General features: G+C 33.7%; 1 protein-coding gene across 1 annotated transcript in view; it reads right to left on the bottom strand.

Annotated features, from left to right (window-relative positions):
- Nucleotides 1–10750, bottom strand: part of LOC106876284 (uncharacterized) — a 124715-nt gene extending 113965 nt beyond the window's left edge. Inside the window, exon 1 of the mRNA XM_052965552.2 lies at nucleotides 10517–10750. The gene's annotated coding sequence lies outside the window, so the exon portion shown is untranslated. The remainder of the gene's footprint in view (nucleotides 1–10516) is intronic.
- Nucleotides 10751–11082: the final 332 nt, after the last annotated feature.

Raw genomic sequence — 11082 nt, 5'->3', positions numbered from 1 at the left:
GACACTCAGCATAGCCTACTCCATCCCGAAAACAGCTACTTCACACACCACCTACAATATTATGACTGTACTTAAAAAAGCCATCGACCATTTCTTATCCAAAGGGTTTTTTAAACCCAATATTTACACGCTGTTGCTTATAGCCTTATCTACTTCGAGTTCAAATATTAAAAATTAATTATTTTATGTCTCTCGAAGTTTCTGAATATGTACTTGTGTGTGTGTGTGTATATGTGTGTGTGTGTGTGTGTGTGTGTGTGTGCGTGTGTGCGTGCGTGCGTGCCTTCTTCTGTGTGTATATGTGTATTTATTTATATTCATTTGCATATATCATGCTTCCATATATGTGTTTCTATGTGTGTGCGTGTATGTGTGTGTGTGTGTGTGTGTGTGTGTGTGTGTGTGTGTGTGTGTGTGTGTGTATGTATTTTGCTTATTCAGATTCCGCTGGAAAGCATATTGAGATGTGGCTGATGTGTGAATAAAATTCTTGAAAGTTCAAATGCTTTCTCTGATGCTTTTGTGACCTTGTGGACTTCATATAGAAGTTTATTGTTGTTGAACACAGTCTTTTATGTTAGTTCGACCTCCCTGTATTCACGCATTCATCCATGAATTCTGTAGAATCTTCAGTTTGCCAGTTTTATTGTCCCTCAATTAACCATTTGTGTGATCATTTTGGAATAAAATCCTTTTATTTTATTTGCTTATATTTTATAAATCTTATGTTATTTTATTTTTACTTTATCTGTTATTGTTATCTTTACTTTATCTCTTGCTTCTTTTTTCTTCTTGTTATCTTGTTTAAATTAAGGATGGTTAATTCGTCATTTTCTATGAAGCGCTTTTACTTGATTAATTTGAGGGTGTTTCTATGCGAAGAACATTTTTTCGTAATAATAACAGCACAATATATTTCGTCTAGGCTGCTCATCTTTTACTAGCTAAATCAATGTTGCTTTGCTCAGCTCTGGCCCTCCTGTGTATATAAGGAGTGAATTTTATGTGTATAAACAAAGTTGAGCTATTGATGTGACCATGATGCTGCGGTGATCTGCTGAAGCTAGCTTTCATTATTTACATCAATTTATGAATAAATTGCATTAAATTATGATGGTCATTAATTTATGTAATGGTGAGCATACATATTCATGCAAACATGTACGCATAATTTCTTGCATAATGAAATGAATACTGCACCAAGCAATTTGCGAAATGGTCATATCCTAAGGCACTCACGTGGTTGAATAAATATATAATCAACTCTCAAACCTCTTAACGTTATGTTTTTTAAATATGTACACACGCACACATATATTTATACATACATACACACAAACGCAGTTGCACGTGCGTGCACACACACACACATACACACGCATACACATGGAGATCAACCATCAAACTTTGGAACTAAAAGCTATGACAATCCCCCCAACTTGACACTACAGCATATTATCAAAGTTCCTAGCATCCTCGAAAGTAAGGAACTAATTTTGTAACAGATTGGGACTCTCCAAAAGAAGAGAAAAACACGTGCTCTACATGAAAGATGTAGGTGTTTTTCAGATGTATCTGAACGTAATTTTATCCCAGTGAAATTACATCACAGCAAAGGACACAAATGAGAGGAGCGGTGTCCAATTACAGAAGTGAAAGTAGATTCAATAATAATGCATTAATCTGGCCACAGCCAGTTGACTGTGTCTGGTAAAAGAGTGTGCATACATACATACACACATACATTCATACACATGTATATATACGCGCGTACACACACATATACATACCTCACCTATATACATAAATATCGAACAATAAGAACGAGTGCTCACCACAACATTCGTGGATACAGATTGTGTATTAAGGCTACCACTGGTTTCATGTAGAAACCTCAACAATTATCAAACCTATCACATGAAAACATCGGTATTTGTTTCCATAGAGATATTTATATATGTGTGCATCCTTATCTACACATAAATATAAATCATACATGACTCTATCTATCTATCTATCTATCTATCTATCTATCTATCTATCTATCTATCTATCTATCTATCTATCTGTGTGTGTGTGTATACTCTTACTCATGGACACATGCACACGTGTATATACATAATACACACACACATATATTGTTATAATAATTGTGTGTGTGTGTGTGTGTGTGTGTGTGTGTGTGTGTGTGTGTGTGTGTGTGTGTGTGTGAGTGTGTGTTCTGTGTGCATGTATTCACGAATTTGTGTCAGCTCAGCATTGTCGCACTGTAAAGAATTTCACATCGAATTCGTGAAATACTGAGTTATTACTTACTGTGTGATATAGAAGGCAACTGTATTTTATTATAACCCCTCTTAGACCCAAGACTGGGAAGATAGAAACTATGTGGAAGTGGGAATAAAGCTGTTATTCAAAGAACCAGGCTTCTGTCACACTGTGTCATCATGATTTTGCTTAAAATTACGTTAAGGGCATAAATTAATATATATATATATATATATTAGTTCGAATTTACAGAAAACAAAAGACGAAGACAGGTGTAGGAACAATAAACAGGTGTATTAGTTAAAGCTCGAGAAAAATAGAAAAGTATTTTACGTTTCGAGCCTATGCTCTTCGACAGGAAGGAATAAGAAGAAAAAATGGAGAGAGAATGAAGAAAAAAAAACGGAGAGAGAAAAACTGTGTAGAGTTTAATGGTCCAACATGTCTCCTTCGGAACATTGAAACTTGAAGCATATGTAAAGTTATAAATAATAGCGTGTAAATTTTGGTTTAAAAACTTATTGGATAGAAAAACTCAAATGCTGCCCATCAACATTACGTGTATATGCATGTGTTCATGTCTGTCTATATATATATATATATATATACATATATAAAGCATATGTATCATGTATATGTAATACACGCACACGCATACACACGTATATATATGTATGTATGTATGTATGTATGTATGTATGTATGTATGTATGTGTATATATATATATATATATATATATATATATATATATATATATATATATATACTTATATCTTTTATAGTTTTCTTATTTCAGTCATTTATACAGTTAAACTTCTACACATTTACATACGCGAACACCGACCCGACCCGCATAATAACCACTTGTTTACGCGCGCGCACACAACCATAATTTAATTTTGTTCCTATGATACGTTTATAGAAGACGTAATGGCATATGATATTGTAAATATCTACATAAGCTTTGATAAAACCAAAAGAAAGAAAACAACTTCGACAACAACTTAATGACAACAGAATAAGCAGCTGCAGCTGCATAATAAAAGTAACATTACTATGTGAGTTTATGTGTGCATGTGCATATGTATGCGTGTGTTTGTTGCTCCGAAAACACGAAAATGTTCTAGTTTTGGCTTTTGTTTCAAAGATTTTTCACATTCTCATATGAGACCTAATTCCTCATAATCACATCTTAGGGAGATCTTGAAATATTGATGATAATTTTGCAAAAGTTAACTGGAACACATGGTATAACAGTTGGTCCTATACATATACAACTCCCTAAACATACATACATACATACATACATACATACAAGTACAAACGCATATTGTCTGGGGCAGAAAGAAAAGAGTATGTACAGTTATAGAGGTCCTCTGTCATGCAGATGTCCTTTGAAAATGAAAGAAAAAGAGGACAAATATGGACAACTGCCTCGAAACCTCAAGCTCCTGTACTCAGAGTATATATTCACATATATACGAATAATAATTGGTGTACCTGGGTTTATGAGTAAATACCTAAGTGGAAATCTAGACAAGGTTGTGTTTTCAGAAAAAAGAAATCACATTACAAATACAAACTGTAAGGGGAACTGTAAAAATCTGCAAGAATTTGCTTTTGTTATCAATATTCCAAGGACGGAGTTTGTAAGAAAACAACCCCTTCTTTACAGGAAGATTACTAATAATTAGAACTAGTAAAGAGCATAAAGATATACACACATACACACATACACATACGTACACATATCTATGAAGTAGTAAGTATTTTCATCTGAAATTGTGCTTTAGACCACCAATATTGCCCCGTGTAATTGTTGTTGTTACCGCCATTAAAACTCATGCATGAACATATTGACTTTTATTTTATGATTATTTAGTGATATGGAGGGCAGTGGACCGGTGAGAGTTCTCTGTAAGATTTGATCGATAACCTGTTTTAGACCTGTTCGTGCAACGCCGAAGCATTAGCAGATGCAATATATCATTAAGTATCAAAGTGTTTCGTTTATAATTTTATAAATGTAATCAAGAATTTCGTCCCGTTACATTCTCGGCTCTGCTTGTTTCCCGCTGCGTGCCCTGTACTCTGTCCTCGAGGTGACCAATGTCTTTTACTCGGGATTTTGTTGATAGATACTGAGCAGAACCACGTCATCTGTTTATGGGTACGCACACACACATACACACAATATATGTGCGTGTTTTTGTGTGTGCGTGAGTGCGTGTGTTTGTGTATATATATATATATATATATATATATATATATATATATATATATATATCCCACATTAATTTTATAAGAATATAAATAAAACATAAAAAACAGTTGGAATTCTTTTGAATAATATATATATATATATATATATATATATATATATATATATATATATATATATATATATATATATATATATATATATATATATATATATACTTTATTTAAAAGCAGCAGAAATATAACAAAAAAACCGTTACTCTGAGTTTCACGTTCCCGTTCATCGGACAGTTTTCATGTGCTTACTCCGGTATATATATATATATATATATATATATATATATATATATATATATATATATGTCCACATACATGCATACATATGTATATAAAAATTAAATTATAAGCAATAACTCCCTAAAACTTAGAAAGACAAGACATAATACGTTCGAATTTGTCTTTGAAAATTAAACTTTCCGACTCGAATTATATGATAGTTCTGTAAATTCTTAAATTCTTCTGGAAACTTCAGAGGAATATGTATTACCTGTTTCATAACTAAAATGAATAGGCTTTGGGCTCAATTTAATTTACAGTTGTACATGTTTGTTAGAAAATTGGTCAGCTCCATGAAAACACACAGCGACATATTTGTCTTCTGGAGTAACGTTTGAAATTAATCATTTTATATTGCATGTTTCTATAGGTTTATTTACGTATTTATAGTTGAACATTTCAGTGTTATCTTTGAAAGTGAAATATTTGTGTTCTTTTGCGGTAAAAGCCGCTCAGATTCATTTTAAAATATAATTTGCAAATTCACATGAAAGAATTAGGGAAGATCAGAGATTAATTTGTTTTATTTGTTTGACAAAAACATTTTTCTTTTTAATATCAAGTAGTCGTTCACAGAGTTCCTCTCTTTGATAATTACTGCATTTTGTCTTCACTAAAAGGTTGTTGAATTCGAATCAGTTATCGTGACATAGGTTTGCGAATAGACGGTTTATTCCTCTTTACATAACATTTACTGAAGCAGGTGAATCAGTACTGACACCTCGCCGGATGACATATCATGCATTGTATGACTGTAGAATGTAAATTGCTTGAGGATTTATCTTTAGCTTGAGCTCAACAGTTTTTCCATAATAGCTGTTGCATCACCATCATCACCGACCTAATTATACTATTCCAAACCTAATTCCTTAAAATAGTAGCTTTGAATAAGATACCCTAAGTTGTTCGCCCTTTTAACAATCGAGTCATATTTATAATATCGGCCGATTCGTCGAACCGCTTCGCAAGTTAGAACGTCTTTTAATTCTTTCAATATGTAACACAAAATGGTAATTGATAATTTCTGATATTCTATTACATACTGTATCATTTAACAACGAGTTTTATTATTATTATTATCCCCTGCGCTTAGATCAGTATAAGAATAATTTCCATGATTCCGCCTGCCTTTAACAACACAAGATTTTCACGAAAGGCCTTTGGAGTCTTGGTTTTATAATTTAATATGGGGCTTCCTATGATGCTCTAAAGTATTTCATAAGTATGTTTTATGAAGTGATTTAATGCTTTCGAAGATTTCAGAAATCTTAAAAGACGGTAAAGATTTGGCGACATAGGAAGTATGACAAGTATCAAGCTATATTTAAAAGTAGTAAGTTACATACTTTCATTCGCTAAATATGCCAAACAAACTGAGCTTATGGTCGGTGCCTCTTCGTATTTAAGACTCCACATAATCTATATTGCACAAAGAGATTCGTTGTAGTTTCCCTTGTTTGTGCAGGATTGTTCAGTTTTTACAGTTTTACTAAGCTCCGAATTTATATTACTTAATCAGGCCCTGCAAAAATAATTGTTTCAATTTAGTTGTTTGCCATATCTTTGTTTGACAAATTTGACTATAGGGAGATATTTTCATTTTAATGTAATACGGTAAAACAGTAAATACGGTGAAGGCAATAAAAATATAGAATAATTATTAATGCAATAAACTATTAACTAATATTTTTAGATAACCGTAGAAATGTTTTAAAAGAATAACTAATGTAAGAATTACTGATGTAGGCACGACGAATATATATTCATAAATACTAAATTTTAAATAATAAATTCTAAAATCAAAACACTGAAAATTTTATTTTTATATGTGTTGGATTAATTTTATATGGCACAGTGTTACTATAGGAATATGCGCCATTATTTGTTAATCTCTCACTCGTCACAACTGGATTGTCTCCACAAGTACCTAATGAGTCACAATTCCCTTCTCTTATATATATATATATATATATAAACTCACACACATACAAAGACACAGACAGACAGATACACACTCACGCACGCACGCTCACACAGGCGCGCGCACACACACACAAACTCGCGCGCTCACCCATATTTTATACTTTTCACGAAACACTTCCTTCTCTAAGAGAAAGAAGTGTTTTACATACACGAATGAACGTAAAACCCAAGTGGCCAACAATTACCAAACAGTACATGCATTACAAATCGTTATAAAATCAAAAGTTCATTATACGAAACTCACAAAATGTGTGTTGCAGCGAAATATAGAAACATCTTGTTTATAAATGCTTAGTTACACAATAGACCAATGATTTGACGATATATGACAGCCATCAGATGCTGCCTCTCTCAGTGTAAAATGCAAGTATGGAACCAGAATGAAAGACGAACAGAACAAAGGTGATCCAAGTGGTCTACTGTTTTTGTTCAGTTTTCATTCGATGCTCATATTCTATATTTTATACATAAATTGTTTAGCGTTAATATTTAAAACGTTTTTATTTTGCGTTAACAAATATAATCCTCTAAAAACAAAGCAAGTCTTAGTTTTATCTGTGAATGCACCAAATAATCTTTACGCGCCCCATACATAATTTAAGAATCCAGAGTTTAAATACCAACAAACCAAAGACGACCAGTGTTACAGGGAGCTGTGGAGATGTGAGTTTGAGCGGTAAATCTGTTTGTGGTCAACAATAACTATAACAATAGCAACAATAGCTACAACAGTAACAACATCAATAAGTGTAATGACGAAGAAAACAACCGCAACAGTAACAAGAGTAACAAGGACAACGACAACAACAACAACAGCAGCAAAAATATCATCACTACAACAACAACCACCACCAAAAACAGTTGAAACAGCCACAAGGGTAGCAAAAACCTCAAAACAAAACGAAACAAAATACATCAAGCAACAACAACAGCAACATCAATAATAAAAGCGACAATTACCGTTGCGAAAAAAACAACTAACAGTGAAGAAAACAACTAATAAGTTGCTAGGAATAACAAGAATAACTGCAAAATTAACAACATTACCATGAACCAATGAGTCGAGCCTCATTCTGGTTGAACGCATTAGTCTTTCTCAAATCGCTCTAAACTATCGTAAGATAATGAGATATTGAATAATATAGTACTCAATACACTGTGCCTCCATAATATACAGGATACTCAAGGCTAGAATGCATTTTGATCAAATGGGTTCAGGGCAGACCTTGCGTCAGATAATAACAACAATATTGTTGAAGGTTCAAAGGATGCTCCTGTACATAATCGCTCAGTCTGCAATAAACAGCTACCAAATCTTTCACAAATCAAATCCTACCATGTTAAGAAAGGAAAGACACTTTAGACAATGTAGCCTAAGAAATAACAAGCAAGATGGCCACTACTGGAACGCTTTTGTTCCTAAAAATGAGAAGCTAAACAACACGGACAAGAATATAGTTGGTCGATGGTCCTCAGTAAATATTGATACATATTTTATCGATCAAGAAAGTTAGTTACATACAAATTTGAACAAGCAGCATTAGAACTCAGAATGGGAAAAAAAAAGAAAAAAGTGATATACTCAAAGCCATATTATATAAGTCCCTGTTTCTTCTGTACTCTCGACACAAAGCCAGAAAATTTAGAGAGGGTGGGTCTATTCCTTTTAATTCTGGCTCCAGTATTTAATTGATACCTGTTTTAATCTACTCGGAATGATGAAATGAAAAGTTGATCTAAGGTGTTTTACCCATTTCTCAACCTATTCTGCCATGACATTTCTAATAAACAGCTTTGTGTTAATAAGGGTATTGGAATGAAAGAATAGCTATAAATATTAGTCAAATCTTTCTCAAGTTACATCATAAAAGCAAAATGCAGATCTTAGATAAGGCAGACAGAAAAGACTGGATAGCCATCATTGGAGTGCCTTTGATCAGCTAGATGATCGACCAGTGCTGACCTAGGGTTAAACAACAAACCATTCTACTGCAAGTGAGAGACTACACAGCGAGATTGGAACTCAGAACTTAAAGAGCTGGAACAATCAACGCAGGGCCCCTGTCGATTCTGCCAAACGATATCTGGCATACATATGTTAGCGTAAGATATAGTTAAGTTATTCAACACAACTATTTTACAAGCACTTTACAGTATTGACCCCGAAAAGGAAGGAAGAGAAAAGGAAAAATACAAAGTCATTGTCCGCTGAATTCAAACTCAGAACGTAAAAAACAACAATGAGGTAGAAAGCAACACATTTTTGTGGAAGGTGTATAATCCACTAAATCAATCCCAGTACCTCATTGAATTAAGGAGCCATGAAAAGCAAATTCGATCCAGACTGAATTTACACTTAAAACGCCAATAATAACAATACTACGTGCATAAGAAACTATTTGTGACAATATGGCGAATGTAAAAATATGACACGAATGAACGCAAAACCCAGGTGTGCATCGGACGAAATGCTTAGTGGTATTTTTCCCGATTCACTACGTTCAGAGTTCAAATACCGCCGACTTCAACTTTACATTTCATCCTTTCTGGGTTGATAAAATAAAGCACCAGTCAATATTGAGGTCGATGTAAGAAAATAATATTCGATCCACCGCCAAAAAACTTTTGGACTACTGCCAAAATTTGAAACAAATATTATTATTAATGTTATAATCGTTTCTAAAACATAGGCACAAAAACTAGAGTATTTTGTGGGGCAAGGAGGTGGGATATTAATCTATTACGTCTACCCTGTTACTTTTGCTTGACCGGAATAAATGTAACAGGAAGTATGAAAGACAAAGTTTATCTCAGCTGTTTTTGAATACAGAGCTTAAAGAGCCGGCGCAAATATCACAAATTATTGTACCTTACGCTTTAAGATTTTTAATAATAATAATAGTAATAGTAATTAAAATATTGGCTTATTTTCTTTCTATTCATTTTATTTTTCATCAGTGAAATAATAACACCAAAATACTATCACCGACTAACTAAATAGCACATTCACATTGCAAATACATTACACGACATACAAAACACCGAAATAACAATATCATAAACAGAAAAATAAATTCCACAACAAAACTAAACAGACGGGGTTTACAAAAACAAGTGTACATCACTTAAAGGCAACGCTGAACACATCTCAAGAACGCATTCGAAAGTACAAGGGAACAAAGAAAACTATTGAAAACACGATGATAAATAATAATAATAATAATGATAATAATAATCCTTTTTGATATAATAATAATAATAATAATAATAATAATAGTAATAATAATAATAATCCTATTTACTATAGGTGCTATGGAGAGGAGATAGTCGATTACATCAGCCCCTGTGCTTAACTGGTACTTTTTTCAACGACCCCGAAAGAATGAAAAAAGCAAAGTCCATCTCGGCGGAATTTTGAACTCAATACACTTTGATCTTAACCAAAAGGCACAGAAGCGATGATAATAAGAATGACTTCATTTATTTGCCACAAGGGCGATGGATGAGGGGAACAATACAAAGACAGACATAAAGTGTTGGGGTTAACATATGATGATGGAATGATAGAAAAATGAGATAAGAAAAGTATACACAGTATGCACTGAAAAAGAAGGGATATATGCAACGCAACACAAAGACAATAATAATAATAATAATAATAATAATAAACAATAATAAATAATATCTAAACAAGAGTGAATCACTTACCTGGCTCCTGTCATCAACCGTTTAAACAGGTCCGTGATAGTTCTCTATATATATACTCGTTTGTAACAGACACACAAACACTGCTCGCTCCAATAAAACTAACCAACACAGAACTGACTGCAAACTCTCGTTTATTCACATTATGACGGTGGCAGCTATGGTTGGTGTTTGTGACTGCGGTCGTGATGTGTTGGTTGTGGTGGTGGTGTCGGCATCAATGGTCCTAGTGTTAATGGTTATGATAATGGTGGGCGTGGCGGTAGTGTTGTTGGCGTTGGCGGTGAAGGTGTCGTTTGTGCTGGCGGTGGGAAATATTAGTCTGATGGTTGTAGGTGGTTTTGCTATTGTTGTTGAAGGTGGTGAAGGTGGTATGATGATAAGAAGTGGTGTTGTTAATGTTATTGATGGTTGTGGTAGTGTTGATGGTAGCGTTGTTGAGAATTCAATAATGGGACCTCGTTGCGCTGCTGCTGCTGCTGGTGGTGGTGGTGGTTGTGGTGCTAGTAATGTTGTTTGGGATGATGGCGCTGATGGTTGTGGTGCTAGGGACGTTGTTTGGGATGCTG

Source organism: Octopus bimaculoides, chromosome 2 (assembly GCF_046866305.1).
Source record: "Octopus bimaculoides isolate indiv1 chromosome 2, ASM4686630v1, whole genome shotgun sequence".
Classification (NCBI taxonomy): domain Eukaryota; kingdom Metazoa; phylum Mollusca; class Cephalopoda; order Octopoda; family Octopodidae; genus Octopus; species Octopus bimaculoides.
Note: the sequence above shows the minus strand (reverse complement) of the source record. Positions and strands in the feature narration are given on the sequence as shown.